This window comes from Cynocephalus volans, chromosome 15 (assembly GCF_027409185.1).
Source record: "Cynocephalus volans isolate mCynVol1 chromosome 15, mCynVol1.pri, whole genome shotgun sequence".
NCBI lineage: Eukaryota > Metazoa > Chordata > Mammalia > Dermoptera > Cynocephalidae > Cynocephalus > Cynocephalus volans.
This window is the reverse complement of record NC_084474.1, coordinates 83,171,699-83,191,583: the sequence shown is the minus strand read 5'-3', so window position 1 is coordinate 83,191,583 and position 19,885 is coordinate 83,171,699. Positions and strand designations below refer to the sequence as shown.

The window sequence follows — 19,885 nt, the reverse complement described above, 5'->3', positions numbered from 1 at the left end:
AAGTGAAAGGAGAAAGGGGGGAGTTAAAAAATGTACAGATTTTTATAAGTTATTAGCGAATGAGCAAAACAGCAAAAGGGTAGAACAGCGAGGATGTTGTGAGTTATTTTAAAATCATATCTTGTTTATTTATCTTTTCCAGTCTGAAATACCTAGGTAAAAATTATTGGTATGAAAGTCTGTGTAACTTACCAGTGGGAAGTATAGCAGTGGTACTTTTATTCCGTTTTTGGGTGATTATCTGTTCAAAATAATTTAAACTAAGATGTTTAAGTCTGGGAAATAAAGACAGCACAATACTAGTTTCTTCCGTGCATAGCTTAGAGGAGTTTTAATTTGTTGATTTGCTTTCTCTTCTTCTTATACTAATGTTTTGAGAATAAAAACACAATACACTGTTTTGAGCATGTAGCACAAAATAGTATGTATGCATGTTGACAGTGATTTTAGGAAATGACAGTCCCTTCTCTACATAAACTGCAACATGAAGCAATATATGTATACATGTGCCAAAATCTGGAAATACTGAATGTTTTCCACTTATTATCTCTGCAAAACCTCAAAAAGGAAAAATAAAGTTTCATTAAGGAATTACCAGCTCTTTTGAGAAATTAAATGAACCTGTGTGATGTGATACTTTTATAGTTGTGTGTATTAGTGTTTTATCTGTTGATCCTATTAGATATGCTTCTATTAATGTGGCTTCTAGTGGATACTTAGGAGAAAAGTCTGTAAGACATGTAAGGTAGTTTTAAAGAGAAAGGCACACAAAAACTGTCATCCTAGGACATTTAGCAGGTTGGACTAAGTGTTTTTAAGATAAAGCTTTAATGCATAAATATGTACGCTCATGATTAAAGAGTAATTTTTAGAATAGTACATGTCCTTTTTTGAAAAGTGTTTTCCCCTCATTTGGTTTGTAAATTCAGGCTTGAATAGTCAAAATTTGGAATTGTTTAAGCTCTCCAATAAGTAGAAATAAAAGAAGGGCCAACAGATTGAAGTTCAAACATGTACAGCAAGTGGAACAGTAATTGTTGAAAAAATTAGTGTGGTTTTGTATTTAGTGGGACTTTAAAACCTTATCCATTGTTCTTTCAAATTCTTGATGTTGCTTCAGTCTCAGTTAACAAAACTTTTTTTTTTTAAGGACTTTGTTATTATTTCATTATGTACCCTTTTTTTTTAACAGTCAGATGGATAGTGTTTAAAACACCTTTTTTTAGTAGGAGGGAATATTGAGAATATTCCTCTTTTCCAGTTTAGTGGATATGTTAATACAAATCCTAAAAAAGGTATTTTACTTAATTTAAAGCGTATGAAAATTATGTCTTTGGAAGTTGTTAGTGGTGTTTTTTTTTTGGTTTTTTAAAGATGACCAGTAAGGGGATCTTAACTCTTGACTTGGTGTTGTCAGCACCACGCTCACCCAGTGAGCAAACCGGCCATCCCTATATGGGATCTGAACCCGTGGTCTTGGTGTTATCAGCACCGCACTCTCCCGAGTGAGCCACAGGCCAGCCGTGGTGTTTTTAAAATATTGCAAACTCAAACATCATCACTTCTCTAGCTTTCTCTGACATTTTCTTCTAGACATAATTCAATTATTCCCTCATCTGTTTTCCCATAGCAGTGTAACCACAAAACTCTAGTGTAACATTTTATTTAATTATACTGTACTGCAGTAATTTGTTTACATGTCATCTCATAGACTATGAACTTCACGAGGGCAGGTTTTGTTTTACTCAGTATTTTGTGCTCTGCGTGCATATAACATCTGGCCTACTGGAGGTCTTTTGCTGATCTTTGAATTGGGAGCACGTTTTTTAGATTATGTGGCAAAAAAGCATTTCTAATAGTCTTTTAAAAATCTGTTATTTGATTGCTACCAAAACATGTGGTAATGTGTTATCACATACCAGATATACAGCATCTCTCCAAAGTGGTTATCTATGCTTCTTGTTGCAATTGAGTTATTTTGTCAGCCCAGAAAAACTATTATCTATAAAACCACAGTGGACACTTCAGAGTATTTTATTTAAGGCTCCTTTATAATTTTAATTTTTAACGCGAGCAGATTACATGTTTTTCTAAATTTTATCAGTTACCTCCCACCTATATAATGATCTCTCCTTATCTCTCATTTTCTTAAACAAATCCTTTCAGCAGTCTTTTGGGACCTTAACTCTAGATATGTTGCATTTATTCCAGTCTCTTTATGCCTTTATCATGTTGTTTGCTTATTCACTTGTTCAGCGTATATACATTGGAGACTGTGCTGTGTCAGACATTGTGCTTAGTGCAGGGGAGTACGGTAACAGCCAAACCATCTGTCATAACCACTTTCAGTCATGGGAAAGGACCAAACATTTTGATGAGTGATGCGATGGGCTATGAGGCCCACTGGGAAGATCCTTAACCTGCATTTGGAGTATATGCTTCTCTCACACTGTCCAGTTCCCTAAACTTCTGTTATAATTGCAGTCTGTAACAATAATCTAGTGTTGACAGAATCATTATGGACTTGTTACTTTTTATATATGTATGTGTACATATACATATTACACACATATATAATATATATGTATATATTATTTCCACAGGAAGTCATTAACCTCTTGCAGGATAAACATCATCTTATTTCTTTGTATCTCAAGTACTCCTAGAGACACAATAAAGATTATAATAATATTTGTTGAATTGACGAACACAAACTTCCTGGTACTCTGGTGGTACTTAAACTGGGTCCTCAGAAGTACAAGGATGGTAATAATAGCACCTGTGCAGAAGGGTAACGTTGGCCTAAATGACAGATAAGACCTGGGAGAAAAGCCAGACAATGTAATAGGTGTCCCTCATTCTTTGAGTCTCTCAGTAATCTTATGAATAGATATTATCTTCCTTTGTAAGAGCATAGTGTACTTTGTGTGTTTTTTGGTATTCTTTTTCAACCTTTTAATAATGTAAAAATTATTGTGCAGGCAGAACAAAAACAAGGTCATGGTGTTAGATTTGGCCTGTGGGTGATCTGTAAAGAATTGGAATTTGTTATATTGTATAACCTTCTTAAAATTTTCATTTTTCTAGTAGTCTAGTTCCCCCCCCCCAGTAATTTTTTAAAAAGTATTAGACTATGATGGATGGAAATATCCTAGGAATGACCTATATTCAATGAACATGCTTAGGTCTTCGTAACAGCATTAGCTAGTAAGTGTGTGTATGCATTTTAAGTGTTTCTGTCAAAAATTTCAATTAATTGAACAACTTCTGGTTCTGATTATGATGGAAAAGAGAATTACTGTAATAATAACAGCTTAGGGAAAGACAGGGTTTATCACAAAACTGTCTGCTATATTTAGGCATCATTTTGAAAGTGGAGCTGATTCCTGAAAGTCAGGGTATTAGCTTGTAGGATTCAGTTTTGTGCTTTATATGTTGATTTATCAGTTTCTTGAACAGTAATAGAAAATTTGTTTCCTGTTACTGTAAACATGACACACAGGTTAGGAATTCACTGAATCATTTTACCTGAACCACTCTTTAACATGAGTCATCAGTTTGTCATCAGTTCATCCTCTTAATCATATAAATTGTTTTTTTTAGAAAAATGACTTGCAAGAAAAAAGACAAATAAAAACCTCAAGGCTTTGTTTTTATTTGAATGTACCTTCTCTGTTCCCAACCCTTCCCTCATCCCCAAAGTGTGACCTAAACTCTCCTGCTAGCCTTGGAATACTACTTATTTCACATAAAAATTTTTGAAATATCTAACACTTGATACATATAAAATATACAAAACATGTATATAGGTTTTAAAGTATTAGTAAGCATAAAGTAGAAGTCCATGAACTCACCACTGATTAATAATTAGGAAACTACTTTGGTCCTTCCCTGTACAACCCCCTGCCTCCCGCAGAGAAAAATGCTTTCCTGCATTTTGTGTTTATCATTTTAATAGCTTTAAAAAAAATCACATATGTGCATCTTGCTAAATAACATGTATTTTAGTTTTACTGTTTTTTGAGCTATATAAAAAAATGTATCTGGTCTTCTGAGACTTAATAAATTTGTTGTTTCTAAGATTCAGCCTTTATTCTTGCAGGGGGCAGTAGCTCATTTTCAGTGCTCTGTAAATATTCACTGTGTGAAAAAGCCACAATTTCTCCATTCTCACTGAACACTTTTCCTTCCCTCTATAACAAATAATGCTGCTTTGAACATGCTTATACGTTTCTCATCACATTTATGTACAAGAGTTTCTCTGGGTATATACCTGAGAGTAGAATTGTTAGATTATGTGGTATGTAATGTTCACGTTAACAAGATAATGCCAAATGTTTTCTATAGTGATTATAACAGTTTACAATCTCACTTGTTGTCTAAGAGTATCTGTCGATGCACATTCTTGCCAACACTTGATGTCAGATTTCTTAATTTTTACTAATCTCATGGGCGTAAAATGATGTTTCATATGGTTTTAGGTCATAAGTGTTGAGGATTTAGATAAGGTTGAGGGGGTTTTCCCCATGTTTTTATTTGCCGCGCGTGCGTGCGTGCGTGCGTGCGTGCGTGTGTGTGTGGTGTATTCCTGTTCAGAAGTGTGGTCCATTTTTTACTTGATTTCTTCATCTTGTTATATTGAGTTTAGCAATTTTTTAATATACTAGATACCTTTCTCTGTTATGTGTGTTGCCAATATCTTCCTATAGCTTAGTGGTTTATATATTGTGTCTTTAAAATGTTTTGAAAAACAGAAGTTCTTGATATTAATGTGATCAAATTTATCAGTCTTTATTTGTGGTTAATGCTTTTTGTATCTTATTTAAATTAAGCACTCTATCCCTACCTTAGGATCATAAAGAAGCATTCTGTGTTTTCTTCTGAAAGTTTAAGTTTTGCTTTTCAAATTTAAGTTTTTAACACTATGGGAATTGATTTTAATGTACGGCATAGGATAGGAATTTTATTTTTTTCCATAATAATGAACTTCCCCAGCCCCATTTATGCAATCTTCTCCTCCTTTCCCCAGCAATGAATTTGGGGGAGAATTGTCATCTTCACAGTATTGAGTCTTCCTAGTTATGAACGTCTCATCTTTATATTTATTTATGGCTTTCTCTAAAGTGTTATGATTTTTTAATGCAGATATTCCATAGCTTTTGTTAGATTTTCTCATAGTTACTATATTGTTTTTTACTTACTATAAATTGTATCTGTGGGGGAAAATTATCTTTTCTGCTTTTTTACTTGAGACTAGAGTGAATTGATATTTTTATATTGATAATATTATTACCTTACCAAACTCATGAATTCCAAAACTTTTGGATTTTCTCTGAACAATCATATATGTGGGAAAAATGATTTGTTGTTTCCTTTTTTTTTTTTTCTTAAACTTTTAATCTCTTTATCTCTTGAGTTTTAACACTGGTTAGGACCTGCAAAACAGTGTTGAATAGAAGTAGTGATAGTGGACATCCTTTTCTCACTTCACCTTTTAAAGGGAAAGTTTCTAATATTTCTTTATTAGGACTTATGTTTATTATAGGTTTGGTAGAGGTAGATAACATTTTATCTTTTCTATTATTTTGCTAAGTTTATTTTAAAAAATCACAAGTGATTATAGCTTTCATGAAAAGATCTTTCTGTGTCTTTTGAGGTAATCAATATGGTTGTTTTTCTTTAATCTGAAATGTGGTGTAAACAGTTGGTAGATATTCTGAATTAACCTTGCATTTCTGAGATAAGCCAAACTTGGTAATGATTTTTTTTTTTTAATTTTTAATTTGAGGTAACAGCAGGTAGGTTTGAAAATACTGTTTTTCTTATACGTAGAATTGTGAAGCTTTATTTTCCCTGTTATTACCTGTTCTTATTTACTATTCCTTTAAAATTAATTGTGTGTGTAAATTTTATAGGGGATTTTGAACATATGAAGTAGATTAAATGAACAATGCTAAAAACTCTACTTGTATCTTTTAACAGGCATCTAATTTTACAGAATTTGAGCTTATACAGCTGCAAAACCAGGGTACTTGTTTTACAGAACATATCTTAAACCTGTGGAATTTTTAGCTTGGCATGATTGCAGCATCTGCTGTCAAAATGCATTTTACAGTCTCTCTGGTTTTTGCTGTACATTCCAAAACATACCTGAGTTGAGGTATCCAAAAAGTCCCGTTGTAGAAAGTCTAATAATCAGGGCAATGTGTTGACACGAACCAGGAGATCGAGTAGTAAGTTTCTGTGTAATGTTCTGAAGCCTAGTTATCGTCTTAATCTAGCCCTTGCCTCAAATTTTCTAGTTATGCCATTGTAGGTTATTTTTTAAGGAATCATTTTAAATTTTACAATAAAAGTTAGTGGGAAAGTAGTATAGATATATATATTTTTTAACAGAAAGTCACATTTACAGAAAGTTGTAATCATTATTCTTGAAGAGAGTTGTTTACTGAAAAATAATTTTCTCCCCTTTTCGCCTTCCCTTCTCACCGCCTCCCCTCTGTTCTTCCCTTCACTCTCCCTCACTATCCCCCAGTCATGACCTTGGGCAAGCGGCCTAACTCTTCAGAGCCTCTGATTTCTCATCAGTGAAAAAGAGTCTAATAATTTTATCTTATTAGGTTGTCAGGCTTCAATGAAATAAATCATGCAAAGTGCTTAGCACAGTATCTTAAACACAGTAAGTACTTAGCAGTGTCTCAAGCACAGTTAAATACAACAAGGCAGCCAAATAGAAAGGGATAATTAAAAAAGACTGTACCTAACTTTATATATTTATACTGAGCGTCTGATCTGGGAAATTCAAACATGATAGTGATCCTCTCATAAAGATGAAAGACCTTAAAGAAAAGTGAGAAAATTATACAAATGTATATAAAAAATAGTTGACCTCATTAGTAGTTAAAAAACAATGTGAAAGAAGGCATTACATATGCACACACAAGGCACACTTTTTTAACTGTGAAGCTCATGTCAAGGATGTGAGATTGGCCCGTGCATGGTTCTGATCACAATGTAAATTGGAATATATCTTTAGACAGCAGTTCTGCATTAGGTATCAAGACCTTGACCTACCCTAAAAAGTTTTAAGTTATTTCAACAAAGATTTATGTTGATCACAGCCAGGATAATTATGGAGGGTGTCCACGTGGTCCTGTGCACAAGAGTGCCACATCTGTGGGTGTGTCGGGCACAATGTAGGCATGTCACTTGAGATCTTGGGTGAGTGTAGGAATTCTGGGCCTTTTGGTCACATCTTGGAGCAGCAGCTGCCTAGTATATAAACCCATACTAGCATCTGTGGCATGCCAGGACTCAGGAGTGCTCATGTGAGTACACTCCCTGGCCACACAGCTGCTTCGTGTCCAGACTGAGCCCAAGGCATACCCTGAGGAAATTTCTTCTGTTAACCTGCCTTCTTAGAGGCTTGATTCTCATCCTCTTAAACCCTGCTCTTCTCCCTGACCACCCGATCTGACAAATCTGATGTGCTAGTGTCATTGAGAAATTTGGGGCAAGGGCGCCTGACACTGGCTTAGGCATATTTGTGCCCTGATGTCAAGGGATTATGTTTGTGAGTAGGCAAGAGTGTAACCCATGTGTGCAGAGACATAGGACGTATGCATGGCCAGGGTTATTGCTTGCTGGGGTTCTTGAGCCCCAACCCAAGCAGAGCTACCTTATGTAGTTGCTCAGGTTGTGCAGTAAAATACTAGTTCACGAAAATTTTTTTGAGAATGGGATAACATTTTTTCATTTGCACAAAATCTTTATTTGCTTATTGAAGTTCTGGACATAGCATTGATTATAAGAGCAAAATGTTAAAATAAACCTGAATATCTAACAGTGGCAAGATGTTTGAGAAAATTTGAACCACTCATTGACAGGATGGTTCATAACGATTAAAAGTGGTATTTTGGAAGAGTTTTTAGTGGTGTGAAAATTTTGGTTATGATATGAATGATAAAAAGTGGGACAAATACAAAGAAATATGTTCAATTATGTAAAATATGCATAAAAGAAAAATTAGAAGGGAGTAAAATAGTCACACATAGTTTGCTTTGGTTGTGGAATTATAGGTAGTGATATTTATTTTTTTCTTTACTTGCTCTGTTTATTTTGGATAGTGAGCATGTATTAACCTTATACTAAAAGCAAAAATTAAAATTGTAAGAAATTTTTATAACCTGCAAATACAAAGTCATGTTCTGAAGACCTGGCATTGCCTATTCAGTTGTTACTGGCAGTTTATTTCTTCCTGGTGGTAATTAAAATGTTTTTAGGCTGAGAAATCTTGATATTTCAAACCTTCTGAAGCATATATTTACGATGGAGATTAAGAATTTTTTGATAATGTTGATTTTAAAATGCTAAGATATATTGATAGTATTAATAATCACATAATGTTAAGATTTATTATATATACCTTGATATGCATATCTGTAGAGAAAATGTAGTTTTGGGTGTAGCAGAGAGAGGCTTCTAACCTTTGCACTTTCTCTGATAAAAACATTTTGTGGTAGTAAGCATGGTGTAGTATGACAAGAAGCCTGAGATTTTTATTCAGGCATTTGTGCTCTGGTGTGCCTTAGACGTGGTTTTTTTTTTTTGTGACCGGTAAGGGGATCGCAACCCTTGGCATGGTTTCACCCGCACCGCGCTCAGCCATTGAGCGCACCGGCCATTCCTATATAGGATCCGAACCCGCGGCGGGACCGCTCCCAAGCGCTGCACTCTCCTGAGTGCGCCACGGGGCCGGCCCTAGACATGGTTTTTTAAAGAGTACTATACTTGAGATATAGTGTCAAAATAGAGAGGTTTGTATATGTTATTTTAATTTTAATATTAAATAAGAAAGATAGTGATCATGTTCTACAAAACTAGCATTTCCATTAATCTTCACAGAGTCTTTTGAGATTATTTTCACATTGTACAAATAAAGGAAAATGATGCTCAACTTAAGTGGAAATCTCCATTTTACAAATAACAAAACAGGTGCTCAAAGAACTTAATACTTTAAATAAGTGGAAACTCAACCGCAGTCAGTCTCATTTCAGAACCAGAGTTCTAAACTATTTTTGCTGTATTTCCTTTTTATTATTAGGGACTTTAATTTTTTCATTTCTGCCTACTATTTTGCCTTCCTCTTATAAATTATCATGGTTATCTTTTCCTCTCTTATCATGATGTTATTTATATATGTTCATGTGAACTATTAAAACATTTTGATATCTTTTAATTTTATGATTGATTTTTTTATTTCAAATTTCTTACAGTGCTTCAAATTTTAGTATTACTCCTGCAAAGATAAGTTCAGATACTATTTTCTATTTTCTGAGATTTAGTTTTGATAAATTAAACTGCAGTCTATATGCAATGTATAGGCCAAGATGGGTCTATATCAATTTTCCCTGGGATTGTTTCTGCACCATTTGTTAAAGTTTTCTTTCTTCATTGCCCTGATGATGATTACATTCCTCACCTTCTACCTCCTTTTCCTGCTTGTTAAAATCCTGTCCATTCTTCAAAGTCTATCTCAGACACCAGGGCTTCATTAAATCTTTCCTAACACCTAATTTTCATGTTCTTCCCCTCACTGGGAATAAACGCTCTCTCTTTTAATTGCCACAGCACTATATGTAGATGGCTCTCATAATGCATTTTTACCTTGAGCATTTTAATTGCCACAGTAAGACTGGACATTTCTAGAGAGCACAGTCTTTTTCATCATAGCATCTCCTGGAATATGTATTTTGTTATTACAGTCATGCATTGCATAACCACAGTTATGTCAATGATGGACCTCATATACTGTGGTGGCCCCATAAGATTATAATGACTATTCCATATAGCCTAGTAAGCTATACCATCTAGGTTTGTGTAAGTACACTCTATGATGTTTGCACAATGACAAAATCACCTAAGTATGCATTTCTCAAAATGTATCCCCATCGATAAGCAACATGTGATTATATATACATAGTAGACTCTCTGATAGATATTTGGTGTGTGTTTGTGCTTATGTTTATATACAATTGGAACTATTCACACTTCTCTGTTCTCTTCCCCTGACTATATATCTGTATCAGTTTCACAGTTTTAATTATTAATGAGGAAGACTGATCTTCTCATCTGTTCTTCTGCTTTTTGAAAATTTTTTTATAGACTTGCATGTTTCTGTTTACCTGAATGAATATAGAATACTTTTTCAAGTTCTTAAAACTTATTCATATATTTGTTGGAATTTAATAATAACACGCTTTTATATTTATTGTCTGATCTGGGACCGTGGTCAGTAGGCGCATTAATTCAAATGCTCTTTTCTGTTTCTAATATGGTTTTTAATATTGTTTTTTGTATGTCAAGGGGAGTTTAAACAAATTAAATTCACTTAGATTTTATCATATACCCAAATGAAGGAGGAATGTAGTCTAGGTTGCATAACCAGTTAGATTTATGTCCATCCTTTGAAATACTACAAAGATACAAACATGGCTGACAGAATGCTCTGAAGTTATAGTTCTTATATTTTACGTTTTTGTGGAGACAAAGAAATTTTAACAGTTACTTGAAGAACCTCTAGGTTTGTAGATTTTAGGTACCTGGATTATACAATTTAAACATTATCTTATATTCACTATTTATGACCTGATACTTGATTTCTAAGAGTTTTTATGTCTTGATTTATTAAGATTCAGGATAAATTGAATTTTTCCCTATGGTTTTATGTGAGTGGCACTGGTTTTTCTTTGTGGTTTATAATGGTGGCCTGCCAAGCCACTTGTTTATTTTTGGGTGGCTACAGTGGGCCTTAGGGAAGGAAGTTTTGTCTTTGGCAGAAAAAGCAAAAAAGTGTTTATTCATTCTATTTGTAGTAACACTGATCCAAGAGGAGCTTTTGAGGAAAACCAGAGTGGTTAGGCTTTGAACATAAATAGTTCCCATTTGTGTCCTAACTGATAGAGAAAAGTGAAAGGTAAAGGATTAATAATATAATACAGACAATGCAGTGTTCTAGAGCAGAAGTTAGAGACTGATGGTTCATCAATCAAATATAGCCCTCAGACTGTTTCATTTGATCTACTACTGAGTGTTTCTCAAACTTACTTCATTAGTTGCTAACATCAAGCATCTGTTTCTCATGAATATATCCAGCATTGGATCACCTGCATTTTTAGCATGGGATGTTAATAGCAGTAGCACCATTTAGATAAAACATACATGTCTATTTGCCCTAGTTCGCACTTCTATCTGCAGTGGGCCCTGTCAACCCCACAGGCATTTAACTTTGCAGCCTCTATTGTAGAGTTGAATACAAAGGAATATTAGATCTAATACTGCTAATGCAGCTGAATCTTACAGGCTATGTATAGTAGGCATGAAGATTTTAGATAGGGAATGTTTGGGTGGAATATGGGGTGTGCGAGAAAGAGTAGTCGAAGGGGAATCCAGAGTTTTTGGAGCAACTGGAGGTATAGAGTTGCCGTTAACTGAGATGGGGAGGCTGCATGCAGGTAGATCAGATTTGGGGCGGTTAGATGAGGAGTTAAGTTTCAGGTATCTTTTAGAACATTTCATTGGAGATATTATATTGAGTAGGCAATGGCTATGTGAGTGTGGAGTTGGAGAGAAGTGTCTAGACTGGACATAAATTTGAGATATATAGATGATAGATAAAGCCATGAGATGGTATGAGACCACAAAGGGAGCAGAACTCAGAACTGAGTTCTGGACATGGCAGCCTTCAAGAGTTTGAGAGAAGAGGAGGAAATTAAGAGAGGAGGTCAAGAAGGAGCATACAGTGAGGTAGGACAAAAAGGAAGGGAGTGTGGTATCCTGGAAGGCAAGTATCTTAAACTGGTTTCATCCCCAAAGCAGAGCCTCAGACAGGGGCTTTCTTGCAGGTAATTTATTTGGTGACCTGTTAACAAGAAACAGAAGTTGGTGGACTGGGGCAAGTGAAACAGGAGGGAGGGAAAGCCAAGGGTGTATTTTTGAGCTGGTCACTTCTGTGAGTAACTGTGACTTGATCCTGAGGAAACTTTTCTCTGCGAAGACAAGAAGAGTATGCCTTTGGGTGGGAAGAAGAGGATGTTTATCTACCAGATCCCATCCCCCATTGGTTGAGGGCTGCCCATGGTGTTTACACCTTCACACTTTCAGGTTGGTGTATATTTCTGGATGGCTGAAGCATTCCTCCTGTAGGCATCTCTTACTTCTCTTGGGCAAAACCAGGAGAAGAAAGTGAGCCACAGATAGTGCAGTCAAAGCAAGGTGCCTCAGCTGGTGTGAAAACATGAGGCTGGGCACAAGAGGTGTCCTCTACAGCCCACTCCCCTTGTACCCTCCATCAGGTGCTGGCCATTAAGATCAGCCTGCTACAGAGCTTTCAAGGTGGTGGCTGGCCACAGTCTTTCTAATAGACAGAATTGGAGGGTTAGTGGAACAGTGTTCATCGTTTTAGTTAACCACCCATTCTAGATTTTCCTCACCTTCAGCTAAAACTTCAACAGGTTGAGGCTTTTTCCTGATAGAATGACCTAGACCTTTCCCAAGGGATCAGTGCCCTCAATTGCTTTATCCTTTTCATGCCATAGTTGCTGCACCTGCCTATTTAGAGTCATCACTGGGCATGGCAACACCAGTGGAATCTCCTAGGTTCTTTGTTTGCTCCCTCCTGTCCCCATTGTGTAACATGATGGTTGTCAAGGTTGGTTTACTGCCCTCCCTGTCCCTGCCATATGGTAATTCCTTAGCATGCTTGTCCAAAGTAAGGAGTCCAAAATGATCTGTGATAGTTATTGCTTCAGAATTCTGCTGAACCCTTCCCGGGTCTCCTGGCAGGAGCCCCTCTCTGCTCACCGCTCCCAGAATGAGAAAGTCTGATTCAGTGGAGCCTAAAGTTGCCGATCCTCCTTTCATCTGTTGGTTCATTTTTTTTTTTTTTTTTTTAATTTTTATTTTTTAAATCTGTCAGAGGCAGAGCACCACATTTCAGCCTTTGGAAGACAGTGTGTGTCAGATCATTTACCATCTTGGAAGACAGTGCCCTATCCCCTCAAGATGTTACCTAGCACTTTTATATATAGAAATTGTGTGTTTGTTAAATCCAGGACTCTTGGGTTATAGAATAAACAATTAGGGAAAGAAATTTTCAAATAAAGGTGATTGGTTTCAGTAGTCAAATGTTTCTTCTCACTATGTGAACTAAGCTTGTTTGTTATAGTGGCTGTAGTTGCTCTTGGTTGCACAGTTATAACAAACTTTTTGAAGATTTCATTTTACCTAAAATTGTTTTAGGCTTGGAAATAGTAAAATCAATCCTAGAGAGGACTTTCTGCTTCACTTGAGTTTTGCCAGATGTGCTTCTGGCAAATAATAGGTTATTGACATGGAGTAAGAATTTTTGTAACTGGAGTTAAACGTTTTTAATACATTGAAACTGAATGAACCTAAACTGTGATAAAAATGTATAAATATGCCTATTTTGATGATTTTAGGCCCCTGTTAAAAGAATACTTGCTAATTTTTCTTCCCTTATTTCTTGCTTCAGAAGCTGTGATAATTGTGTACTTTCCTTGGTACATCGTTAGTCTTTGTGTGACTTGAGTGTGACAACTAGGTTGTCTTGTTTATTGTTTTCTAGAGCTTAACATGATGCCTGATTCTTAATAGGTCCTTCATAAATAGTGATTGAGTTAATCCAAGGAAATAAATATATATATGTATGTATGTATAAAACATGGATGTGATAGCATTCACAAATTTTATTATTAAAGTTAGCTGTAATAAAAGCTTGTTTAAAAGTGTAATAATGTTTTAGACTTTCTTCCTTTTTTTTTCTTTAAACAGATAGAAGGAGCAGGACACAATCACCAGCACTGGCTGAAGGTAAATATGTCTTTGGGGAAAATGATTATTCAAATATAAATGAAAAGTTCTGATTTAAATAAAAACCTACATTGGCTAAATATAATTTAAGGAAAATGTTCTATACACAATACTGAACTACTAAAAATGTTTAGGAAATACTCTATTGTTTAGTTTCTGGCTTAGAATAGGAAGTAGTGGGGAAAATGTAAATTAATTAGAACTTTTTTTTACAGCTTTCTTTCAGTTGGATAGGTAATGTGTTTTTCTTTGTATTCTTTTTTAAGTCATTTTAGCTATCACTAGTATAGTTGATTAAGAAAAATCTAAACCATATTTTAGTAGTTTAAAATATTTATTTTTTTCATTGGAAACTAGAAGGGAAGACACTTGTACACATTATCTTACATAAGAATTCTACCTATTATTGGTTTTGGCTCTTTTTTTAAATCTTAGGAGTAAAGAATACTTAACCAAAAAAGTAGTTTCTGATAAAGGGTCCTGAGTACTTAAACGTATGTAATCCTGCAATTATTTTAATTATAACAAGTTAATAGGTATTTGAAATTGTAATTTTTCTATAGGTATATTTTGTGTTTTTCAAGTGAAAATGATCATCCTAAAATCCCTTTCTGTGCTCTTCCAGGTCATAAACAGGATATTTACATTTCAAAATTAGCCAGTCGTCTTATTATAGCTGATAGGACAGTTATCATGATGGTCCTTTAGAACTGTCATCACCTCACTTACACTGTATGCTACAGTGCAGGGCTTCTTGATCAGGTTTTGTGCCAAGGATCTCTTTGGTAATCTGGTGAAATCTGTTAATCCTGCCTCAGGATAATGATTAATGATTTTATGACATAAAATACATAAGATTAAAAAGGAAACCATTATATTAAAATCTTATTAACAAATATTAAAAATATAAATTCGTGATAGAGTAATGTGTGTTTCTTGTATTAGAGAATATAAGCTTTTAGGAGCAGACTATTTGCTGTAATTTTTTTTTTTTTTTTTACAGCTTAGAATTGTCATTAAAACAATCATCTAAATTATAACAATCCTCTGGAATACAAAATGGCCTTCCAAGGTCTGGCTTTGGCAGGAGGCGGCACTCTGGCTACACAGACAGAAGTGCCTTTTGACATCTTCAAAAACAGATGGAGCTTCCCTGGAAGCCCACAGGGCAGGTTTGGCCCCAGGGCAACTAGGAGTGGCTGTTTCCCTGCCAAGGCTGCTCCTTCCAAGGGCTGCGAGGCCTCTGTTAGCGAGGAACACTTTGTCACCATTGCTGGTTGTGAGTCTCTGGACTTGTGGAAAAAAAGAGAAAGAAAAGAGAAACCTGTCCCCAGGTTTACAAAACATAGGCACTCAAGAAGTGTTATGCAGTGCCACAGGGTGTTTTCTAGGGGCTGGCGGGTACATGAATTATTGAGTGGATACCACTGGTCAGAGCGCCACTGTGGCTGAGGTGGGGCCTCAGTCAGGATGAACAAGGTGGCCTGTGCCCGAACAGCTATAGGCCAATAGCTCGGCCTCACAGAGTGACCTGAGCTGGGCAGTGACTTCAGGAATGGTTTCTGCCTGAGAGCCATCAGCAACACCTGTAATGAAATAATTATGGTCAGGGCCCTGCTCTCAGTGGACTTCAGAGACTTCCTTACTTGACAGCTCCCTTGTCCTAAAAATGTTCACTTTAAAAGAACACAGTCTCCTTAGCCACAGGCTCAAGCCTTTGAAAACCAAGCACTTCTTTCATTCTTTCTCCTTCTACTGCTGCTCAAGATGAGTCTGGGGACCACCATCCCCTCTGCCTTATTGGTCTGTGGGAAGGTGCCCAGGCTAGCTCTTTCACCCAAGGAGAGCTGAGCGAGGTGTTGCTGGCCCTCCCTGGTGTTTGCTCTAATTTTAAATAGTAAGTCTGCAACATTTGTAATATGAAAATACCTGTGATTTGTAGTAATGACAGATTTATAGGTATTTCTAATACTGCTGTGGTTTGTTTCCTATAATATTGAATGAAGGAATTGCTAATTTTCCTGTAGAGGTTAGTGAAGAGGTTCTCATCAAAATTCACAGATCATTGAGTTCTCTCTCTGGACCCTGGATGAAGAATCTTTGTTAGTGAAAAGTCAGCTAGACCTTTCTTTTTCCATCATTCTTGAGTAAGTGTAGTTTTTTTTAATGTTCTGTGTAATCTTAAGGAAGTAGAGTTACACATCTATTCCTTAAAAGTAACCTAATGGTGTAAGGCGGAAGTTTGTGAAATAGCTTTGAGGAACTTGTTCGCTTGTCAATAATAACAGAAACAACAAATTTTTGGAGACGGGAGTAGAAAATAAGTGTTGAGCCTTGGAGAGAGTGCCTGCTTTAAAAAAACTCACATTCTAGTTGAAGGAACAAGAAGTAAACATGTAAAAAATATATGAATATGATGTGCCAAAAGTTTTTAGCAAGAGAAATATCATAATTGCCATAGGAAGGATACAAATAGTAAGTGTTCTATGCTTGTGTTCTGGAAGCACACACAAAAAAAGGTACAGGCTTGCAGAAAGTGACCAGGTGTTTTGCAGTTTCTTCAGTAGTATGAACTATACAATGATCACGTGCCACCCTAAACTAGGAAGAGCCTGGGATGGCGTCACTAAATTCCAATGCTGTACAGCGCCTGGTACTTGACTACAAATAAGGAGAATAGCAGGTCTGTTGAAGTTTGGTTGATAACAAAAACAACATTAACATTTGTTTTGAAGGGGATATAGGGTATATGACTTTTGTTTCTGGTTTTTGTTTTTGTTTTTTTGATATTGTGGTGGTGTTGGTATTTGATTGTATGTGTCAATGTGGTCTGGCCCGATGCCATATTTTAAAGATGTTCTCAAAAGCTATACTGCTAGATCATTGGATTAAGCCCTATTTTTTTACTAATTTGGTGCTTTTCCCAAGTCACCAATCTTTTCTAGTCCTCAGTTCCCATCTTTCATAAAATTAGGGAATTGAGCCACATGGTTTCAAGTCATTTCACAAACCCTTTATTCTGGGCTCAGGTTTTCTATCCTTTCTCATCCCCTTTACTTCCTTCTTTCCTCTTCTCCTTTCTCCCTCCTAGCAACTTTAGATATATGATAAAAATATGCAAAGTAGTTTATTGATTTGAACTTTGGCTTATGTAATATTTCCCATTTATATGCTGTGTGAAACTTTAAAAAGCTATAATAACTAGGTGGCATACTTAGTTCAAAAAAGTTTATATGATATACACATACTGCATTTGTTCTTAGTAATAGTTTCAAATTTTTATTTAAAATTAGTATACTCCATAATACTGAGAAAATAAGTTACCTCCAATTTTTGTGAATCAGCCTTTTTTTTTTTGTAAATCAACTTTTATAGTGTTATTTAGTCAAAGGTATTGTCATTTGAAAATAATTATGGAATATGCTTTTTAAATTTACCAAGGTGATTTGTCTCTCCAATTTACCAAGGTGAGTAAAATAATGTTTTTAAAAATAATGTAATGAAAAAATACATATTCAGTTATAATTATGACCTTCTCGGCTAGATCAGAATGTAATGAACAACCTCTGCTGGAGTCTGTTTAGCGTTATAAAAGGTGCTGATTTACAAATTTTTTTGTGAAAAATTATTTAATACATACTTAAAAGTTCTGTTACCAAGAGGAGAAAAATATTAATTTTCATTTTTTTATTCTGTTTGATTATGATGAGCCTAGAGGGATTGTATTTAAAAGAATGATTTTAATGTAAGTTCAGTTAATTTAAGTTCAAGAGCAGGGGAAAAATTTGTGCCTTTTTGTAATTTCACTATATTAAATTCCTTTAGTGTGCTAGGCTCAAATAAAGACTTAAAACTTAGAGAACTTTTAAGGATATTTCTTGGCTAGCATCTGTATTTTCCTAATAATCATACTTTTTTTTCCTTAAAAAAGTTTTTTTCTATAAGAATTTTTTTTCCTAATTTAAACATTTTAGTGTTAGTGTTAATTTCTTTCAGGAACACTTGAAATTTTTGTTAATTCTTTTACTATACTTTGGATACAAAAGTTAAGATATAGTCAAACTCAGGGAAGAATAGCTTCATTGCCCTTAGTTTTTTTAGTTTATAATCTTTTTTTTTTTTTTTTTTTTTTTTTTAAAGATGACCGGTAAGGGCATCTTAACCCTTGACTTGGTGTTGTCAGCAGCATGCTCAGCCAGTGAGCTAACCGGCCATCCCTATATGGGATCCAAACCCGGGGCCTTGGTGTTATCAGCACCACACTCTCCCGAGTGAGCCACGGGCCGGTCCTAGTTTATAATCTTTAAGAAGGTCCCTATGAAGAGTATTTCCTAAATAACCACTTCTAAACTTTATTCTCTTTCAGAAGCTAAATCTTCATAATTAGTAGGCACAGGTAAAGCACAAGACAGGAGATGTCTTGTTTGTAATTTTTGAATATGTGAGTATATATTTATAGTCTGATGGATAACTTTCTTTTGATCTCATTTTAGTATATTTTAAGATAGTTCAAATAGTTAATGGTTTGTCATGTGGTACAGGGATTGTTTGTTTAGTTTGGGTCCAGGGGGCCAGTGAGAATTGAGACCAATGAGGGGAAATTAACAAGTGGGTCAATTTCAGCTTAATACAAGGATTAAGTGATTCTTGAGAGCAAAATTCATGTTCTACTAATTGTGTATCATTCAGTCATTGCCTGAAGTCTCTAAAAATTTTTCTAAAAATTGACTGAAATCTAGAATCTAAGTCATGCACGTAAGGTATTTAAGCAGTGGCTAGATGGCTAATTGCCATGGATGTTGTAGAATAAATTCATACTGAAGTAAGTGGTCAAGCTTGAGTCTTCCATTTTAACAGGGATGGCGTAAGATTCTCTTATTCATTGGTGATTGGATATGAAGCCATTCTGTCTGATGTCTTCCACTCCTCACCTGGACTATTAATGTTAAGGAGAGCCCCCAATCCACACAGAAAATCAAGGAATACCTCACTTTAAAGTATACCTTATCTTTTAACTCAAATTATGAGAGAACAAAAGTAGAACAAATTTTAAGAACCTCTTTTCCATTTCAGTTCTTGTGAGAAAAACAGAGTGGTGTTTTACTCTTCTGTCAGATTCTGGCAGATTTCCTCTTGATTCCTTCCTCCTCTGCCTGTGAAATCTCTGAGGAAAGGAAAGAAAGAATCATGGACAGTACATATTTCATCCTTTCACTGCCACAGGGCCTCCTTACCTGGGAGTGAGGCCTTGAGTTCTTGCTCTTTTGCTGCTGTTTGAGTGACTGGAAGAGGCATCAGAGACTCACTTTCTTGGACGGCGGGGTGCAATATTTATGTGTAGTAGATGAGAATGTCTCTGTAGTCCTTAGTTATTCTCCATGCAAAAAAAAAAAAAAAAAAAAAATTAAAAAGTGCTATTTCTGAGGATGACTGTTGGTCTTAGGGTCAAAAATTTGAAGGATATTGGCTCTGTTATTGCTGTAAGGCATAAGAACATGAGAAAACATCATTGAACATTAGTTCAGTGGTGGTAAAGAATATTGTGGAAAAGTCATTGCTGTCTAGGCTAGCTTTAATTTGTTACAATAAATATTTGCCTGCAATTCTTGCCCTTGATTTTCTTAGTCTTCGTGGAGCTTATCTTTGAATTATCCCTTGGTAGGTAACACATTCCGTAAGCTTACTCCCTAATTTGCGAAGTGGCACTTAATTTCATTTGACCTAAAGCTACTCCTTTTACAGGATGCCCTTAGTTTAGATATTTCCTTTTTTGATAAATAAGTTTTTTTACTTGAATTGTTCATTCACTCATTAATTGAAAAATGTTTATTGAGTCCTGGCTGTATGACAGAAAGTCTCCTAGAGGCTGGAGTGTCACAGAGGACAGAGATAGGGACTTCTTAGATGTTTGGAAGAAACTTCCTGTAAAACTCTTCAAGGAACTGACACTTTCTGTCGTTTATAAACTGTTCCAAAGAATAGAGGGAACTTGTAT

At 35.4% G+C, this 19,885-nt stretch overlaps 1 protein-coding gene across 3 annotated transcripts in view; it reads left to right on the top strand.

Moving 5' to 3' along the window:
- CYRIB (CYFIP related Rac1 interactor B) overlaps positions 1-19,885 on the top strand; it is a 146,852-nt gene that overhangs the window by 76,518 nt on the left and 50,449 nt on the right. For 2 of the 3 annotated variants that reach the window (XM_063079551.1, XM_063079550.1), the window contains one exon: positions 13,852-13,890. The exons of the other annotated variant lie outside the window; for it this stretch is intronic. The gene's annotated coding sequence lies outside the window, so the exon portion shown is untranslated. The remainder of the gene's footprint in view (positions 1-13,851; positions 13,891-19,885) is intronic. 3 annotated transcript variants of the gene reach the window in all.